A 19,802-nucleotide genomic window follows, 5' to 3' on the forward strand; every position below is an offset into this window, starting at 1 on the left:
CACCAGTATTACTATTACGTAATATGATGGCTATACTGAGGCACGTCTAAGGTCAACAAGTGCAATATGGTAACTAGACAGATGCTATTCACTAGTCTCTATTTATTCTCTATCTTAACAGTGAAGGGTTTGGTTCTGGGTATTTATTTTTATTTATCATTGGATAATGGGTATTGAGTGTGTTTATGTAATGTGAACTACCGCTTGCATGTCATATGTGTTATTTTCTTTCTTATGTTATTCTGTAATACCACTGTATCTATGTTATTTGCACTGCATTTCTCTCATGAGCTGACATTTGTAATTTCATTTAGATTGCACTTGTGTGGTCCTAAATGACAATAAAGTTTCTCTGAATCTATGAATCAGTCTTCTTGATACTAAAAATGCATGCATGTACAGTGATACACAGTGCTATCAATGTGCTACCCCCCAAATATTAAAGAAGGTGCTTATTTGGAAGTGCAGTGGTGCACAGTGGTACCAAGGTGGCATTCTAACCTATGTTATAAAGGTGTGTGCTTATACAGAGGTTCAGGGGTTCACAGGGTACCAATACCCACCTCCCTGATGGTATAAATGTGCGCTTGTACAGACATGTGAGGGTGCACAGTAATACCAGTGTATCACTTCTCCCACTATTATAAATGTTTGCCTTACAGAGAAGCAGGGGTGCAGAGCACAATCTACCACCTCTCCCAAAAGTACAAATGTGTGCTTGTTCAGAGGTCCATGGGTGTACAGTGGTACCAATTTTCCACTTCCCCTATTATAAATGTATTCCTGTACAGAGGTGTGGGGTGCACAGTGATACCAATGTGTCACCTCTCCTGATATTATAAATGTGTGCCTGTGCAGAGGTGCAGGGATACACAGAAAATGTGTGCTTGTGCAGGGCAGCATGGGTGTACACTGTTACCAATGTGCTATTCTTCCTGATACTGTACATGAATGCCACTGTTCCTAGTATTACAAAACATGCTTATACAGGAATACTGGAGATGATAGCAGTACAAATGTGCCAACTTTCCTTCCTGATATTATAAATATATGTTTGTCCAGGGGCCATAGGGATACACATTGGTACCAAAGTGCCACACTTCCTGATATTATAAGCAGTTTCTACAGGGGCAGCAGAGGTACACATGATACCACTATGGCACCCTTCGTGATATTATAAATGTGTGTTTGTCTAAGGCTACAGGGATATAGGGGCATACGGTGGTGTCAGTTCATCAGTCTTTCTGATATTATAAATGTGTGCATGTACAGTGATACACATTGGTACCAATGTGCTACCCTCCAAATTTTAGAAAAGTGCTTAACTAGAAGTGCAGGTGTGCACAGTGGTACCAAGGTGCCATGCTCCTCCTATATTATAAATGACTGTGTTTTAGAGAGGTTCAGGGGTTCATAGGGTACCAATATCCACCTCCCCTGATGTTATGTGTGCTTGCACAGACATGTGGTGGTACACAGTGGTGCCAGTGTACCACCTCTCCCAGTATTATAAATGTTTGTCTGTACAAACGAGCAGGAATGCACAGAAAATGTGTGCCTGTGCAGGGTCAGCAGGGCGCACATTGGTACCAATGAACTGTTCTTCCTGATACTGTAAATGAGGGCCAGTCTTCCTAGTGTTATAAAAACATGCTTATACAGGGATACAGGAGCTGATAGTGGTACAAATGTGGCATCTTTCCTTCCTGATATTATAAATTTGTGGTTGTCCAGGGACCATAGGGATACACAGTTGTATCAAGGTGCCACCCTTCCTGATATTATAAACATGTTTCTACAGGGGGAGCAGAGGTACACATGATACAACTGTGGCACCCTTACTGATATTATAAATGTGTGCTTGCTCCGGGGTACAGGGGACCACAGTTGTATCAATGTGTCACCCCTCCTGAAATGACAAGTGCTTGCACATGAGCAGCAAGGGTACACAGTGCCAGCAGTGTGCCATCCTTGCTGATAATATAAATGTCTGCATGTGCAAAGGTGCACAATAGTAACATTGTACCCTCCTTGCTGATATCATACATGCATGCTTGTACAGCGGCAAAAAGGGACACCCAAGGTAAGCCTTCCTGATATTATAAATGAGTGATTGTACAGTGGTACAGCTATGCACAGTAGTACCAGTGTAGCCCACCTCCTGATATTACAAATGCATGCTTGTACAAGGGCAGCAGGAATGCATACAGTGGTAAATGTGTCATCCTTCTAGATATTATAAACACATTGTTGCACAGGGGTACAAACTGCATAGTGCTACAGATGTAATATCCTTCCTATTATTATAAATGTAGGCTTCTGATGGGGTACAACAGCACAATGTGGTAGTTTGCCTGATATTGTAAATGGAAGCTTATACAGGGTATACAATGGTAAGCTCTGCTACCTATTTCTAATTGGATCTCCAGTGTGATTCATGGCTAGCATGCCTTCTGCATGGAGTTTGCATATTCTGCCTGCATTCAGATAATTTTCTATCAGAGTCCCCGATACCCTCTGTGTTTGTGTATGTTTGAATGTGTGTGTGTGTGTGTGTGTGTGCATGTATGTGTGTGTGCACGCACGTCTATGTGGGTGTGTATGTGTGTGCACATCTGTTTAGGCATGTATGTGTGTGTGCGTGCATGTGAGCATGCGTGCATGTGTGTGTGTGCATGTGTGTGTGTGTGTGTGTGTGTGTGTGTGTGTGTGTGTGTGTGTGTGTGTGTGTGTGTGTGCATGTGTGTTGTGTCTGTAGATGAGCATGGGGTTCACTGCATGCATTCATGTGCTCATGTTTGCCCAAGCAAGTTTGTGAATGCGTGTTTATGTGTATATGTGCTTCTACAGCATGTGTTTGCTCTATGTGTGTGTCTGCATGCAGGAGTGTGTGTACCTGTGCACAAGTACATGTTTGTGTGTGTATTTGTGTGTGTGTGTCTGTCTGTTTGTGGGCATGTGTATGCATAAGTGTTTGTGCATGTGTATGTGTGTGCATGCATGAGTGTGTGTACCCATGCACAAGCACATGCTTCTGTGTGTGTGTGTATGTGTGTGTGTGTGTGTGTGTGTGTGTGTTAGTGTTTGTGTAACCACACTCTCTGCTGCACAGTATTATGTTATGCAGTTAGCAGATGGTTATGCCTTAGCAAGACATTTTTCTGGGAACCAGTCACCTTTTTATCTAATTTTTGTGCTGTCTTCTATGATGGATACTACTTTATTTTTGTGATTCACAACTCTTCTGGACTCTGCAGGAGAAAGGACAGTATAGTCACTATGTAAGCGCAAAATGGCATTATATAGGAATATAAAGTCAATATGCATATGTAAATTGGCATTATATCTGATTATCTGATTCTCATGAAGAAGCCCCAAAACACCTAACCATCACATCTAAGGAGACCTATTACTTAAAGATGAAGAATGGGGACTTTTGGCACTAAATAAGGTAAAGGTACAGGATACCATGGATAATAATGTTATTTCGCTGAGCAGTTCCAGTATATTTTAACATTATTTCTGGGGAACACTTTTTAACATCAAATACAAAATTATGCCAGTTCTAGAACAGGAAACTACTGTATTACTACTGTGAATGACTTTAGAGGTCATGAAACAAAAAGTAATATATCTTTTGAAAATTTGCATACAAATACACTATTTTGTGGCATTGGAGTTTTGCTGTCAAATATGAATCATACACTTGGCATCTAGTTATGACCTGTTCTGAGAAGCTACAACCTGCATTTCCATACAGGACAGCAGATGAAGGCTGTTACCACAGTGGCAGTAGTAATATGTGAAGACTTGGGGACCAACCACCTGCATGAATAGAAAATACATAATGCAAGAGGAAAAATGTACCTGTGTACAAACATGTCTACTGGCAGAATGATACTGAACTAATGTCAGATGGAACAAGTCAATAGATGAAACTCTGTCACTCAGGCTGCAAATGACATCATGTCAGTAAGGTCATCTATGTGGTAGCAATTAGGCTTGCCCGTTACATAATCTGGGACTGTATATATGACTTAGAAGGTGGCAGGTAAAGAAAAGCGCAGTGCTGGTATAGATCCTGATGGACATGTAAGCCACTCTGCAAGGCAATAAACACAGTGATTTAAACAAATAAATAATGCCACCAGTCTTCATGTTGATATAAACAACTGGCTGCACATCTGTGAATCAGTGCAGGACAAACCAAACAATAAACATCACCGAGGGCTCTGGTAAATCCCCCTCATATCCCACAACCCTGTGTACACCAAGAGTGAGTCAAAGGACTAATTCAAAACCTCTTATTCTATCAGCTTTCTAAACTTATAAGAGCAATATTTAAAGTTTGTCCCCCGCAACATTATACTTTGTCCAGATTTCTTGCACTAAGTGGTTGAAAGGTATGTTTAGCTTTCACCCATCCCCCTCTCTTGCTTATGTCATAGGTTCTATTTTTCTAAACTTTACAAAATAACTAGACAGCTTATCTTTAGCATTTTATATCTGCCCATGTCATTTATAAAACACGGTAAGAATGCAGTTTACTCTACTACAAAGCACACTGCCAGATAATTGGGCTACTTCAAGGCTGTTGTTTGACCTCAGCATGCATTATAACACAGCAGTAAAGTGTCTAGAAATAGTTGCTTAAGACAGGCATTCTTGACTTGTGTTTTTCCTTCTTTTTTATCATCATGTTACTTATATTGCAGTATATATAAATGCAGCATGGTCCATCCGTTCATAAAATACAATTGTTTTATTAGCAGCAGTGGTGTAGCTTCTTCTCAAATAAGCAGGTAATGCAGAAGAAAATAACATAAAGTACCATTTTATTATGATTCTGTACCAAAGAGTCATAATTTCTCATATCAAGTCAATAAATGCTTTCCAAATGCTCTTCTCTTTCTGGATTCCCTTGGCAGGAAAAATACTCAGTTTCCTAGGTTCATAGGTTGGTACTGGGCTATCTGCCTGAAGGCATATATTAGCCCAGCCAGGTTGTGCGGTATTCACCGCCCCTTTAGTAGTTCCCTAGACCCTTGTACTAGCAGCTAGTACCCTTGGCCCCTATTTAGTAGTGCTCTTGGTGTGATCCCCGGTGTGAACTTTCTGTTACCCATCCACTCATCAAGGTTCCTCTTGAAGAGTGATAGTGAGGGGCTCTGTCTTATGTAGATCGGCACCCTGTTCCATAGAAGGATTTTCTAACCACTTTGGTAACATGGTTATCAAAGGAAAGCTGACTATCTACTTGGGTCCCTAGATCCCTTATTTCTTCTTCAGATTTCAGATGTTTCCTCCAGATGTCTTCCTCAGTGTTTCTCTTTCTGCAGCACTCCAGACTCAGGACTGCCTTCAAGACAGGTCAATGTCTTATACATCACTTTATTGGATAATTAGTTTCACTAACAAAATCCCACAGAAAACGTTTCTGTCTGCTGTGTAATGTTTGTGACTACCTTATAGTAACAGTTTTATTCACATTAGTTTTTTTAAAGAAATAGTTTGATTTATGATATTTACAAGAGTTCCACGTACAGCACTGCTTATGTCATTTTATGTTATTTTTTCATTATTGCACAATACCATCCTGATACAAATTTTGTACTATGCCCCCCTTCCCCAGCTTCAAACCCTTTGTTTCAGGCCCACTCAGTGGGGTGTGAGCCACAGACAGGCCATGTGACCATCTGTATTGTGGTGGCTTGAGCATGGTCAGTGTTTTACCATGATTTTAAATGGTTGTAAGTACAGTTGTTGTGTCTTTCGGCTTTTCCCGGTTAGGGGTCGCCACAGCGGAACTCCGGTCCGCTAATGATTGGCAGTAGATTTTTACATGCCGAGTTGCCGGCCCTGATGCAAAACCTTCAACGAAGGTACGTTCATTCACGCATGTCTCCACACAGAAGACGCTCTAGCTGATAATCAAACAGGACAACATCTTACTGTGCGGCGACAACGCTACTGCTGCACCACCACCGCAGTTTAATGGTTATAAGGGCAGTGCCCACCTATATTACTTTGTGTTCTTATCTTATTTCTATTCAAGCTTATCAAAGGGTATGCTCTGGGATCAATATACAAATCCGTGGTTCACAAGGTCATGCCAAACATTTCCCACTTGTCTGCCTAGCATTCTTTCTTAATCATAGAATACAACATGTTGACTAATAGTGCTAGTAAAAGCAACATGATTTAAATTATTTTATGTCAACTTTGCATCACTTTGGGTACCATCATCTTCAGAATTGCCATTCTATTTGCAATATATAAAGTACCATAACCAAAAACATCTTTTTTTGGGGTGACCCATAAGCAAAGAATAATCAAGTGACTCAGTTTGGGTTGCAGACTAGGCAGTGAGGCTGAAGAGAGAATTCAAACCCATATTTTCACATTTACAGCAAAAAACCTTTATTCATTATGTCATGTTGTGTCAGTTGCAGTATGAGAAACTGCCTCTTGTCCATTTCTGCAAAGGTAACCTAAACTAATGGCTGTTGCAGTTAGGCAGGTGAATTCCATACCTAAGTTTTCAGGAAAATGTTCACTGCTTGCAGTAATCCCTGCAATGTAAAAAAATGCAGTGCAGTAAAAACTATGGCTGCAGTGAGAAAGACCTCCGTATTGCATCAACAGCATGTCTCTGAACCGCAGAGTAGTAAATGCTAGTGCTGTCAAACCTGACAATACTAGTGCTCTTTTCCTAGTCATAAAGGTATTGAATTGGCAAATGTAGCACCCTACACTCACAAAGACAAACACATACACACAAACTCACATTCAGACACCCATGTACACACTCACACTCATATTCCCAGACAATCAGTCACACAAACACACATGCATGCACACAAACACAGACACACCCACTCAAACACATGCACCCATTAACAAACAAGCCTCCTCAGCTGATCACAGTCAGAGAAACACTAAACCATTTAATAACACACATATTCCGCACACACACACACACACACACACACACACACACATATACACACAATCTTCCTGACTCGTGATTCCCACATCTTCATCAAACTTACCTGTACAGCAACTGCTTCTAGAGATGCAGATGGGTGACTGTTGCCTTTTGATGACATTAACTTTTTATCTCAGTGTAAGTTTGTATGGCCAAACAACTATCTGAATAGTTCACCAGCATGAATGGGGCAGTACTAGCATTTCCAGATGGCAGTACATAGCTAATTATCAGAAGCCACTCCCTCAGATTATTGTGTTGTCAAGCAGCTAATTTTTGTAAGAACATCCTCCCCAGAAGCAGGAAACCTCGGAGGTAGAATGGTTTAAGAATTGCAAAGGCTTACTGACAGGGAGGAAATAGCTGTTTTATGGCTTCCACCTTGTGGTAAGCCCTTCTGAGGCCCAGAAAATGTGTTAACTAATACAGAAACAGCTATAAAGAAAGGAATCTCTATAGATAACTTTTCTACTATGTAAAGCATGATGGTACTTGCTAACAGTTGGTATTTATCTTAGTTCCCGTATGCCAGTGACTTTTTCACTAAATTTGAGCACCCGCAACACTACAAACAGCTTTGCAGAACTAGATTAAAATGGTGGTCTCATTGCTGTTTAACCTGCCTACACTTAATGGTCCTCACAAGAGTAATGTGCAACCATTATTATTATTATTATGACATAATTTACAAACTCATGTCATGAAACAGTTACACATTTTGTCTTATTACAGCTTAAAATTCCTTCCACACCTACATGTGTGACTGAAGTGCTTAAAGTGGCTGTAATAGCATTATATACTGTTTTAAGAATAATCTTCAAATGGAGTTAACTGATTGGCTAAATGGAATTGCAGTAGAGGTAGTAATCTACATTTATAAATGCAATATGATCCAGTCACTAAATATCTGAAAAGCTGCTTGAACTTACTGGCATTATGAAATTTGAAAATTTATATCAAGGAAAAAAAATTACTTTCAGTGCCTTATCAAAAACAAACTGCACACAGTAATAAATAGAAGGGAAAAATGCAGCTACAGTATGTGAGGTCCTTGCTAGAGCCATTAAATGCAAATATGTCCACTTTTTGTGTGTAAGCACATTAGCAGAAATTTGTATGTGCTCATTGCAGAGGACATGCCTGTTTCTTGGTATGAGCAGAGAGGACAGAATGTCTCTGTTTTCTGGTGTGAGCAGAGAAATCTAGTTAGCAAAAGGAAAGTTATTACACAGCAGACATTTAATAACAGCAAGAAATATATATTTTTAAAATAAAGCCAGTGTATAATAAAAATATTCATCAGCATTTACTTACTCCCAACAAAATTTAGGCATTTAGGCTTTTCCGTTGTGGATCAGCCCAATGGGTTTTAAATAAGCCCTGCTTTACCTATGATTGTGTAGTGCTTATTAGTATGGGTTACAGCAGTTTTGAATGACATTATTTCTGTTGAAATGTTTGTGTCCCTTTGTTTGAATGGTACTTTTGAGAATGTTAATTTGATTGATTTTTTCTGGAACTATCAAATATTACATTGTGTGAAATATCATGTGGTTGAATGTCAGTGCTAGAACACTTGAAGGAATCAGTTACTTTACTTTCTGGGTAACACAACTCCTCCGCTAACCATCAAGCCTTAGCCCTACATACACTTGTTTGTTCTATAAAGGTGAAAGCCCTGTGGCCCACTTATTTTACTGGGGTGGTGGGGTTGAGCCTACTAATAGCTAAAGGCATCATAGTGGAACTATGGAATGGGAATTGGTAATTAAGCTCTAATGTCCCCTACACATGCAAGACCCATCTAAGGAGATGAAGTACAGTGGGTCACCACAATGTATGTACATAGCTCTTCATGTATGTAATTAAATATCTATGCCCCCCACTAGACATCACCTCTATGGGATCTCCGATTCAGCAATAGAGAGTATGCCTAGGCACTTGCACTTGTCTTCTCAACGTAGGAGAGGCATGTTGGCTTAGGAGCGCTGTTCTTCTCCTTACAGCTCCAAACGATGCCCAAGTACTCATCATACTTGAATTGCCTGAATTGAATTCTGGATTGTATCCCTCTACACCAAAGGAGCTGGCCAGAAGTAACTTTAGTGTTAGAGATGGTGTCTTGCTTGGGGTTGAGGACTGAGTCTGTTGTACATTTTCATAGCTCTAGTAAGTAGACAAACTGTTTTTCATACTTAAGATTTCCATCTTAAGGTTTTCAGACTTTTTAGATTTTCAAGCATTTAGATTCAAAAACTGTCTGTTGTACCTAGGTTTGAATCCATAACAACAGAGTTCACTTTCCAGAGGTAATATGAAGATTTGATAATTTAGGAATCCTAACATTTGCTCTTAAAACCACTTTTAAGAATTAGTCTTATGTGCATCTGAGGTGGTACTAAGGTAAAAATAGCAAGTAATAATGTCCAGCAAACTGGACAACATTAAACAGTAATGAACTATGCAGCAGTGTCCTGAAGCCCAGCCACACAGGTGGATCATTTCATTGCTTCCAGAAGGTTCAGTAATGTGCAATAATGTCTACCTGGAAGATTATTAGTTTGCATAGAAAATGTGCTGCTTTTAATACTGATTGGTGTTGAATTTATCCTTTTATTTTGCTTCAAATGTTACAACACATAATCATGCCTAAAAGTTAGGGCATAGGTTCATAGGTCGGTACTAGGCTATCTGCCCGAGGGCATTTATAAGCCTAGCCAGAGTGTGTCAGCGTTCACCACCCCATTGATTAATTAACTGATCCTCTGTCAAGCAGAGCCAATGAAGTGATCCCAGAAGTGTATTTTCTGTTACCCATCCAATCGTCAAGGCTTCTCTTGAAGAGTGTTAGTGAGGGGCTCTGCCTAATGTAGTTTAGAATTTTGTTCCAAAGCATGGGGAGTCTCTTTGACAGGAATCTATCCCTCCAGCATGTTCTATTTATTGTTGTGGTGAGGTTTAGCTCACTAGATCATGTGGCTTGCAGTGACTTGGATTTCTTTAGGTGGAGCATGTCCATCAATTCTGAGTTGGACATGGCTTTGTAAGTCAGGCAGAGATCACCTCTGAGTAAGCGATATGCCACTGAGTACAGCTGGAGTTGTTTCAGTTGGGCTGCATATGACATATGTTTGAGGCCAGTAATCCTCCGGGTGAGGTAATTTTGTGGTCTCTCCAGCTGTTGGAAGTGTCTTGTGAGGTACATCCCAAATGGGGCATTGTTCTCTATGATGGGTCTGATGAGTGACAAGTAGAGGGGCACTATAACCTCTTTATTTCTAGATGCGAACCCTTTAGTAATTAGATGGGCCACATAGAAGGATTTCCTAACTACTTTGGCAATATGATCGTCAAAGGAGAGATTACTATCTACCTGGGTCCCCGGATCTCTTATTACCTCTTCTGTATTAAGGGGGCTGCCACCTATGTAGTAATTCATGGGTGTTTTGTTTTTCCCAAATGGGATGACTATGCATTTTTTGGCATTTAGCTTGAGGCCATGACTTTGACACCAGGTATCTGTCTCAGTAAGGCCCTTTTGGAGGATGCCCGTGTTAGCTGGAGAGTCGATTATGGATCCCAGTTTGCAGTAATCGGCAAACTTGTTTAGCCATAGTCCTCCTGTGTTTGCCTGTACTTCTGAGAAGTATATGCCGAACAGTAGGGGTCCCAGGACAAGCCTTGCAGGACACCACTTGTGACTGGTTTATAGTCCGACCTGGAGCCCACTATTCTTACCGTGTGAGTTCTGTCTGTAAGCCAGTTGGCAACCCATCTTGTGACGTAGGGGTTTATGTTCAGGCTGGTAAGTTTTTCTGTAATATCCGAGTGGGGAATGGTGTCGAAAGCCTTGGCGAAGTCAAGGTAGGCTGTGTGAACAACCTTTCCCTCGTCTATGGCCTTGGTGACTGTCTCAAAGTCAACCAGGTTTAGTAGGCATGATCTGCCCTTAACAAAGCCAAACTGGGTCGGGTCAAGTGTTTGGAGGTTTCCAATGTCTTTGTTAATGAGTTCCATGATGATGCGCTCCATAGACTTGCAGACCAGACTAGTCAGGTTTATGGGGAGATAGTTACCAGGGTCAGTTGTGGCCCCTCCTTTGTGGAGTGGAATAACCGTTGCTGTGTGCCATTCTATGGGCACATAGCCTGTGGAGAGGCTGAGATTGAACAGTGTGTTTAGGTGGGGGGGTTAGTTCGTTCTGTAGTTCATGCAAGACACAGCCTGGAACACCATCTGGCCCCATTGACACTGTGTTTTTGGCTTTTGAAAGGGCTATTTTCACTTATGTGTCTGTAATTTCTGGGACACTACACTTTTCCGGTATTGTTGTGTGCCTTTTGGGGGTGAGAGGGGGGTGAAGTTTGCAGCGAATCTATCTGCCAGGATGTTGGCAATATCAGTAGGTTCAGTATATTTTGTGCTATTTTGTACTAGTTCAGCGCATATCTGCGAGTTGCCACATAGATTCTTAACATAGCTAAAGAAGGCTTTGTGGTTATCTTTTGAATCCTTGGCTATTTTTCTTTCAAAGTTAGCCTTGGATGATTTTATGAGGGACCTTAGTATCTTACTGATACTGATCAGGGATATCTTTCCTTCTTGCGATTTGCTTTTTTTCTGAACTAGTTTCTTCCTTCTATTGTATAGCCTGTTTATGGCAAGGATCCACTAGACTGGTTTCCTTCTCTTAGAGGAGTGAGTCTTGGTTTTGCTAGGGATGGCACGATCCATGCATCTTTGTAGGTACTCATAGAGTGCATTTGTAAAGGTTTCTGCATCTTGGGCAGCGCTATCCTTTAGCGTGGGGGCTGTGAAACTTACCACCTCTGTCTTAAGTAAGGTGAAGTTTGCTTTAGAAAAGTTTTTTACTGTGGTTTCCTTAGTTGGGGGTGGTGGTAGGGTGTGGACATCCAGAGTGATTAGTTTATGGTCTGATCTAACCAGTGACGGGTTGACCTCCGGTGTGGAACACCTGTCGCCCATGTTTGTGATGACCAGGTCCAATATGTTTTCACCTCTGGTAGGGGAGTTTACCAGCTGATCCAGGGCATTTGAATTGATGAATTCCAGGAAGTGATGGGTCTGTGAATTTGTACTCGAGTAGTTTTCCCAGTTAATGGTAGGGTGATTGAAATCACCCAATATCAGGGTGTTCGGTAAGACCTTCATGTTTTCCAGTGTCTCCAGAAAGGTGGAGTGGTGGTCCTGGGTCATGGAGGGTGATCTGTAGCAGGCCACAATTTGCACTGCACATTTGCCAAATGTTAGTTGCACATGGATGATCTCAGAGGTATCATGCTGCGCCACTAACCTGGAGGTGTAGGTATCCTTGATGAATATGGATACAACCACTCCTTTTGTGTTTCGGTCCATGTTCTGTGGCCGAAACATGTGGTACGAGTTGTAGCCCATAGTGCTGGGGTGCTCTCTGAAGCCTTGAACCAGGTTTCAGTTACTGCACAGATGTCGACGTTTTCCATACTGAAAAGTGCTTCGAGCGGGTGCATTTTGAGATTTAAACTCCTGGTGTTGAGTAGCATAACCCTCAGTTTTTTGTTAATTGTGCTGTTTAGAGAGGTGGGTTTGACTTTTGAGCCTTGCCTAAAAAGGCACTATGGGGGCAGCAAGAGCCTTGGCCAGTATTTGAAAGCCTAGGGGTGACAGGTGCAAGCTATTACTTGCGAAGCAATGGGGCTTGTTGAGCATGTCATCCCAGGCTGAGAGACACTGGATCCCCTTTGAATGACACCAGAAGTTTAGCCAGTTGTTGAAATTGATAATTTTTTCTTTATACTGAGGTATCATTCTTGGTGAGGGCAGGATGCTAATCAGGGTCAGGGTCATACTAGCCTGGACTACATGATCAGAGAGCTCTTCCATGTCTCTTTTCATGTAGTCCAGGGAGATATGTCTCAGGTCATTCACACCAACATGAACAATGACAGAGTCATATTTGCACTTGTTCTGGAGTGACCTGAATGCTCGTGTTATGTGGCGGATTCTGGCTCCCGACAGGCAGCTAACAGTAACCTTCTACTTGTCCAGCCTAGTGAGTGGGACGTCAGTGTGCCTGACTATAGAGTCACCTATTACTAGTGTGTTAGGTATGTTATTTCACCTTAAGGGCTGTGATTGTGAGTCACACTGATTTTGTGTTTTATGTGTTGTCTGGTTTGTGACAGGAGGTGCAGGTTGTTTGGGTATCTACTTTGGAGGTCTCTGATGCTTTTGCAGGTTTTTATTTTGAGCCTCTGAATATGATTTTGTGTATTTATGTGTATTTTTTGCCAGTGCTGGTTTAGTAGGTTTATGTGTGGCTGGAGGTGTGGTGCAAGTGTTAACCTTCTCCACTTGACTGTCTGTTCCAGTCTTGGGTGGAGACAGCTTAGCCTCCAGTTTGGCTGTATAATTGCATCTCTCACATATGTTAGTGTTTTGTGGTAGGAGGAGAGGGTTGTCTGTGTACATGAGGCAGTTGTAACATTGCCTCATGGTACGCAGATTCACCAGCTGGACTGGAGAGTACGCCAGAAATTGCCCTTTGGTCATGCCTGAATAGTAGGGTGAGCTGCTTAGTCGCTTGGTTGGTGAGGGGTGAATAAAGAGCCTTGCCCTGCTGGGCAATCAAGTGTCAGGGTATATTAGTGCTTGCTATTAGGTCTGAGCGAGTGCTGGGCTGTAGGATGCTTTTTGAGTGCTTAGGTTGAGAGTTAGACTAGTTTCAAGGGGAAAAACTGAAGAGGAGACTTAGTGGAGCCAGGAATAATTTAACCCTAGCTAACCGGCGCTGTCCAGTGCACAAAACCATGCAAACGGGTTTTTATAGCAGGGAAATGAAAGAGATAGAAATTAGCCCAAAATGGCCAATAAACTACTAACTTCTGGGCTGGAACCACTCCTCCAGGGACAGCTCCCCTCTCTCACAGGTGAAGAGAGAAACTTTCTTCTATCCAAGTAAGGTATGGGCAACTCAGAAACTTATAACACAGCCCTGAATTCAGCACTAGCCTGAAAACTGGACTATTCTAGCTTAGAAAGGCGGGAAATGAGGATTTTTTTTTTGTTGTTTTTTTGAAAAGATAAGGCAAAATCAATAACAAATACACTTAAAACAGCTTTAAACGACTACAAACGATCAGAGAAGACTATCACACTTTAATGTGTAGCCTACAACAGTTAAATAATTTAAACAAAAAACAACTTTTTAAAAGTGCAGGCAGTCAAATAAGTACAATATGTGAAAAAAACAGGCTTTTGAATCACAGTTAAGTACAGCAAGAAAGTACAGAAAACTGATGCTTGATCACTCCAAATTCTCTCTTCTAAGCTAGAAGGCTTGCATCAGTTTAAGGCTTTCTAGTGCTTCCGAGTAGGTTAGTTACAGGAAAGATGGGAAACAAGCACAGATGTAGTCTTTTAAACCAGAAAGTTGAAAGAGATGGACAAACTGTCAAAATGGTCAATAAACTACAATTTCTGGGCCAAAAAACACTCCCCTTATGGTAGACAGGCTACCTAGTGCTTACCACTCCCACTGGCAAGCTAGAAGGCTTTCCTCCAACACAGAAAGGCTTGTGGGGCTCAGAAGCTTACCAACAGTCTTGGATACAGCAACTCTGTCTGGACTAGGCTAGTTACAGGAAAAGTGGGAATCAAGCACAAGTGTGGCTTTTAAACCAGAAAGTTGAAAGAGATGGAAAAAAACTGCTCAAACAGCCAATAGCTACAATTTCTGGGCCAGGGACCACTCCTCTTGTGGTAGATAGGCTACCTAATGCTTACTACTCCAACTGATAAGCTAGAAGGCTTCCCTCCAACACAGAAAGGTTTGGAGGCTCAGAAATTTACAAAGAGTCATAGATACAGCAAATCTGTACCTGGATTAGACATGAAGTTGCCTACTGTGCTGTAATAGGAAGGAATGTCTTTGATATCTGAGGCCACAGTTCAGCTGGCTTATTCAGATTATTTTTTTTAAATCTGTTTCATGGGAAAAAATATTTAACAGGGAAAAAAACATAAAAGAAGATAAATGAATAATGCTTACAACTGTTGGCATACAGTTTTCATGGTGATCTTTTGTATTTTTGGAAGTCTGCAAAGCAATATGGAAGATTTAAAAAAAATCATTCCAGTCAGCAGATTACACTCTTCTCACACAGGAGCATTCATCCCTCAAAAAAACAAAAAAAAAAGAGGAAGCTCAGTTTACAAATGTAAATTTGCAGCTTATCTGAAGTAGATTATATACTATTAGAAAGAAGGAATGTTAACTATGAATGGCAATTAATTTCGTACCTTTTCTATGTTGTGACAGAGGCTGTAAAATATATGGCTTTTTTCTGGCTGTTCTAAACCAGTGAATAGAACTTGGGTCAGATGTGTGATACACTGAAACATATACATATATATATATATATATATATATATATATATATATATATATATATATATATATATATGTATATGGGTCCCCTTCAAAAGATCAAAGTACCAGATTATCAAATCTCACTTCATCAAGATGACTTTGCCGAATCTTCAGTTCTTTGAATTCCAGGAACAGAAAAAAATTAACCCCGGGAAAAGAACCACTTGGCCACTGTGGTGAATCTTGCCCTTTCCCCACTGTAGTGCGATCTCGGAGTTAGTATATTTAGTTGGGTGGTGGGTATAGCACCCCACATCGGGGGTTGTGGGGGGAAACCCCCCACTTGAAGAGTTTTCTTGTTTCGCTGTTTGTTATTTTGTCCTGGTAGTCAAGTGGTTCTTTTCCTGGGGTTAATTTTCACTGTTCTAGGAGTTTAATGAACTGTAGACTCGGTGAAGTCATCTCGATGAAGCGGGATTTGATAATCTGGTAGGTCGATGTTTTGAAGCAGACCCATGTATATACAGTATGTATTGGTCCTTGCCCCATTGATGGTTGAACTGCAATGTACCACTCATATCCATTCCTTCCTGCCTGGCTCTTCCAGTATCAAGGCCACAAATCAAGAATGGGTCATCTGAGGCATAGAAATCCATATGCTATGGAGATGGCCAAATGAAAATATAAGATTGACCAGATAAAGTCGTATCAGCAAGCGTGGCAATGGAATAACATGAACTTTGTATGTATGATAGCTAGCACACAAATGAAATGTAATATCAGCCTGCTATATGCAACATCTCCCTCTCACTTTACAAGAAATTAGTTTATTTTCTTTAAGCTTCTTCAAAAAAAATCACCATCCAACAGAAGCCCTTCTTTTGCATTTACATGCATCTGCTTTTTAGCTGCATATCTGAAAATTAAACAGCTAGTATTTAAATCAGGGCTAAAAATGAATTGCAAAACATGTTCCTCAGAAAAGGGAGGATGGACTGAACTGTAACCATCCGGAATTTGGCTTGGGTGACAGACTTGTTCAAGCTGCTGAGATCCAGAATGGGTCTCCAGTCCCCTGTCTTTTTCTGGCACCAAAAACAATCTTGAGTAAAATCCGAATCCACATTGTTCTGGTGGGACTGGTTGGATGATTCTTTTTTGGCATAGTTTTTCTATTTCTGAAGCTGCCTCTTCCCTCTGACTGGGTGGAATATCGGAAAGTTTTGTTGGAAGTTTCAGAAAAGAAATAAGGGGAGTGGTGTAACCTCTGGTAATTATACTCTGCACCAATGATCGGTGGTAATAGAGGGCCAGGCAGCTTGGTGCAGAGAGAAACGACCCCCGACTGCTTCCAGAGGCAAGCAATTAGGCAGCTCTTCAGGAGCGCTGGTAAGACTGTCCAGAGAAAGAGTCTCTGGAGCCTTGGTTATGTGGACCCCCTCTGCCTCTATAGGGGCATCTTCCAGAGTTGGTACCCCCTCTGCCTCTGGGGGTACCATCACCACGTGCAGCACGGAATGGATCCTGAGATTTTTTATGCCACATCTTCACACTCCTCTGGTTCCTGGAAAAGGAACATTGAGGATTGGAAAAATGAAGGCCTATGGCAGATAGGGTCTTACCATCCTGCTTACAACTGGCTAGCATGTCCTTCACTTTGGAACTGAAAAGGGAAGATGCTTCAATGGGAGCATTCAGAAAGGAAGACTTGAAGGGGTCCATGGGGTCACAAATGCACATCCAGGCATGATGCCTCATAACAATGCCTGAATCCGCAGCTCTAGCCACCGCTTCTGTTGCATGTGAAAGCAACCTTCATGGACGAGTTGGAGATCAATTACAGGGTAGCAAGCTGTGAGGCAACTTTGTCCCATACCTCATCAGACACCTGTCCTGCAAGTGTTCCAGAGAGTTCAGAGATCAAGTCTCTCGTAAAATGTGCCAAATAGTTCAGGGACCGAATGGCAAAGGTCGCTGATGCAAATACTCACTTCCCCAATCTGTCCACGGCCCAGGACTCCTTGTTGGGTGGATGGACAACAGGACTCTCTTCAGCCAGATCCTTTTTTGTGGCCACCGCCGCCACCACCATTGCGTCAACTGGTAACCCTCTGGACTAGTGTGAGTTCTCCTCGGGAGGGGAAAGAATTTTTTCAGGTCTCCGAGGGATTGCCTCAATAGAGTCAGGGTTCTTCCATGTGTGTTGCACAATGAGCTGGATTAGATTGTTCGCAGGCAGGGTCACCCATAAGGTAGATGGCCAGGCACGGAAAGCCTGCAGGAACATGGACTTCTCAGAGGAAGGGTTGGAGAGCTTCCAGTCACCCCTCTGCTTTAACATTTCAAGGATGTGTCCAAAGGAGACATCATCAGGATGTGACCATGGGGACCCTTCACCATCATCACAATCAGTGTCTTCTGTTAAAGACTCCTTAGGTGAGTCAACGTGCTTCCTCTTGCATGATCTCTTCCATGGGCAGTGGGGACATTCGAGGAGGACTCAGAAGAGTGGGTACCCTGAACTGGGGTTTCCTGTGGCTTCCCTGCCCTGTGTCCTGGGGAGGTGGTTTGTGGCAGCTGTAGCTCAGGGGGAGAAAACTGGGGTTCTGACATTGGTGGAATGCTTGCAGAAGCGAGAGACCTCTCCATTACACAGAAAGCAGGCCCACCTGAAGAGGGATGGGAGTCCAGAAATGAGAAGGACAACCTCAGAGCCGGGGTCACACCCTGCTCCATCAAACCCACTCCCGAGGATGAAGCCTCAAGCTGGATCGGTGCAGATGAGGTTACCAGCGCCAAGGACAGAACTGAAGGACTACACGGAACCATGCCCCGAACCAAGGAGCCAGACACCCAATCACAAGATTGAGGAAGGACCAGTTCAGCAGGAACAGAGGACCAAAGGGACAGACCGGAGCAACAGTGAGGTCCACTGCAGGCTCCGAGATGGGGGTTCTGAGAAGGACGTCGGAGCAGAAGGCTTCGGAACTGGGATGGCCGAAAGAGGAGAATAGGCTGGAGTCCTTGGAGAGGTCAACCCAAGTTCTGCCGGAGGATGGGTCTTGGAAGGCAGGGCTATATCCCTTGCTGCCAACAGCTGATCCACAAGACACACCACATCAAGTTCAGAAAGGCTCCTAATGGATCTAGTGGATACTCCAGACAGAGAGTCAGGTCGATCTAAGAATGGGCTATACACTTGGCTTAAGAATGGATCTATGGATGGGGAGTATCGGGTCCGTGGTGCATGATCTGCCGGAACCGATGTCTCAAGTTTAGAGACAGGAAGTAGTGGGGTCAAATCCAGTGTTGCTGTAATAGAGCTTGGTGCCGATGGGGCACTAAGAGCTGAAACGGAAGGTTCAATCATCACTGCAGAGATTGGCATCGAAGGCGTGACTGTGCCGAAATGGCCACAAGTGCTGAAGACATAGCAGGCGTGGTGAGGTCTATAATCAGTGCTGGAGGAAGCATCGGAGCCAGCGATGAAGCCGGCACCAATGTAGCAATAGTCGACGTGCTAGGAGCAGATGAGAACGGTGCCGAGGAGGCAGGCTTATGCTCCAAGGATAACTTCTGAATTTTTTGTTTCACAAACTTACCCTTGGTCACCCGAGGGTGAAGAGGGAACCAAATGGGGCCTTTTCTGAACTTTCATAAGAGGGGTTGAGAACTCTGTTGCAGAAAGGGCCTCTGAAATGGGAGATTTAAGTAATCCCTTCAAGATTAGTTTATTCTTGTGCTTGTTTAGAGTGCATTGGCTGAAACTCTGGCAAATTCCACAGGGAGGCTGCACCAAAAGGTGGGGCACCGCCAAACAATAAACACAATCATCATGAGCGTCACTATTAGGTAGTTTACCATTACACGAGGTACAGTGTTTGAAACCAGATGCACCCTTCTTATCTGGCATCTTGAGAAGTAATCAAAACAATTCAAACTTCAGAATAAAGAAACTCTTAACTTCCTAAGACAGGAAAGATTTAAACACATGCAGAAAAATATAAACAAATCCAATATCAAAAACACACCAGTAGAAAGAACAGAGAAAGAATACCAACAAGGAATACCACAAGGGTACAGGGAAAAGGGTCGTACCAGCAATGGTACTGAAAAAGGCTACCAATGGGTAGAAACAGAGAGAAATATATCTAACACTACTGTAATTCAATAGGAAAGAAACTATAGCTTACAAAATTTTAGAAACAAACAAGTTTAGACACAAATATAAAATAATTTTCCACTTAGCTGAGAGCTCGGCTGAAACACGGCTTTACGGCTATGAGGCAAACGAGATCTGAGGTAACAGGGAGAAGGGCATTTTGGGTAGAAGCTTAGCTCGACAGCTTTTTGGCTGGTGTGAGCTTGGTAATAGGCTGACTCCATTCTGAGGGCACAGAACCAAACCCATCAGTGATAAATGGAAAAAAGATTAACAACATC

At 42.3% G+C, this 19,802-nt stretch overlaps 1 protein-coding gene across 5 annotated transcripts in view; it reads right to left on the bottom strand.

Annotated features, from left to right (window-relative positions):
* Nucleotides 1-19,802, bottom strand: part of SHANK3 (SH3 and multiple ankyrin repeat domains 3) — a 7,266,504-nt gene that overhangs the window by 4,274,394 nt on the left and 2,972,308 nt on the right. The window lies entirely within an intron of this gene.

Source organism: Protopterus annectens, chromosome 11.part0, assembly GCF_019279795.1.
Source record: "Protopterus annectens isolate FY-2018-M chromosome 11.part0, PAN1.0, whole genome shotgun sequence".
Taxonomy (NCBI): Eukaryota; Metazoa; Chordata; order Ceratodontiformes; family Protopteridae; genus Protopterus; species Protopterus annectens.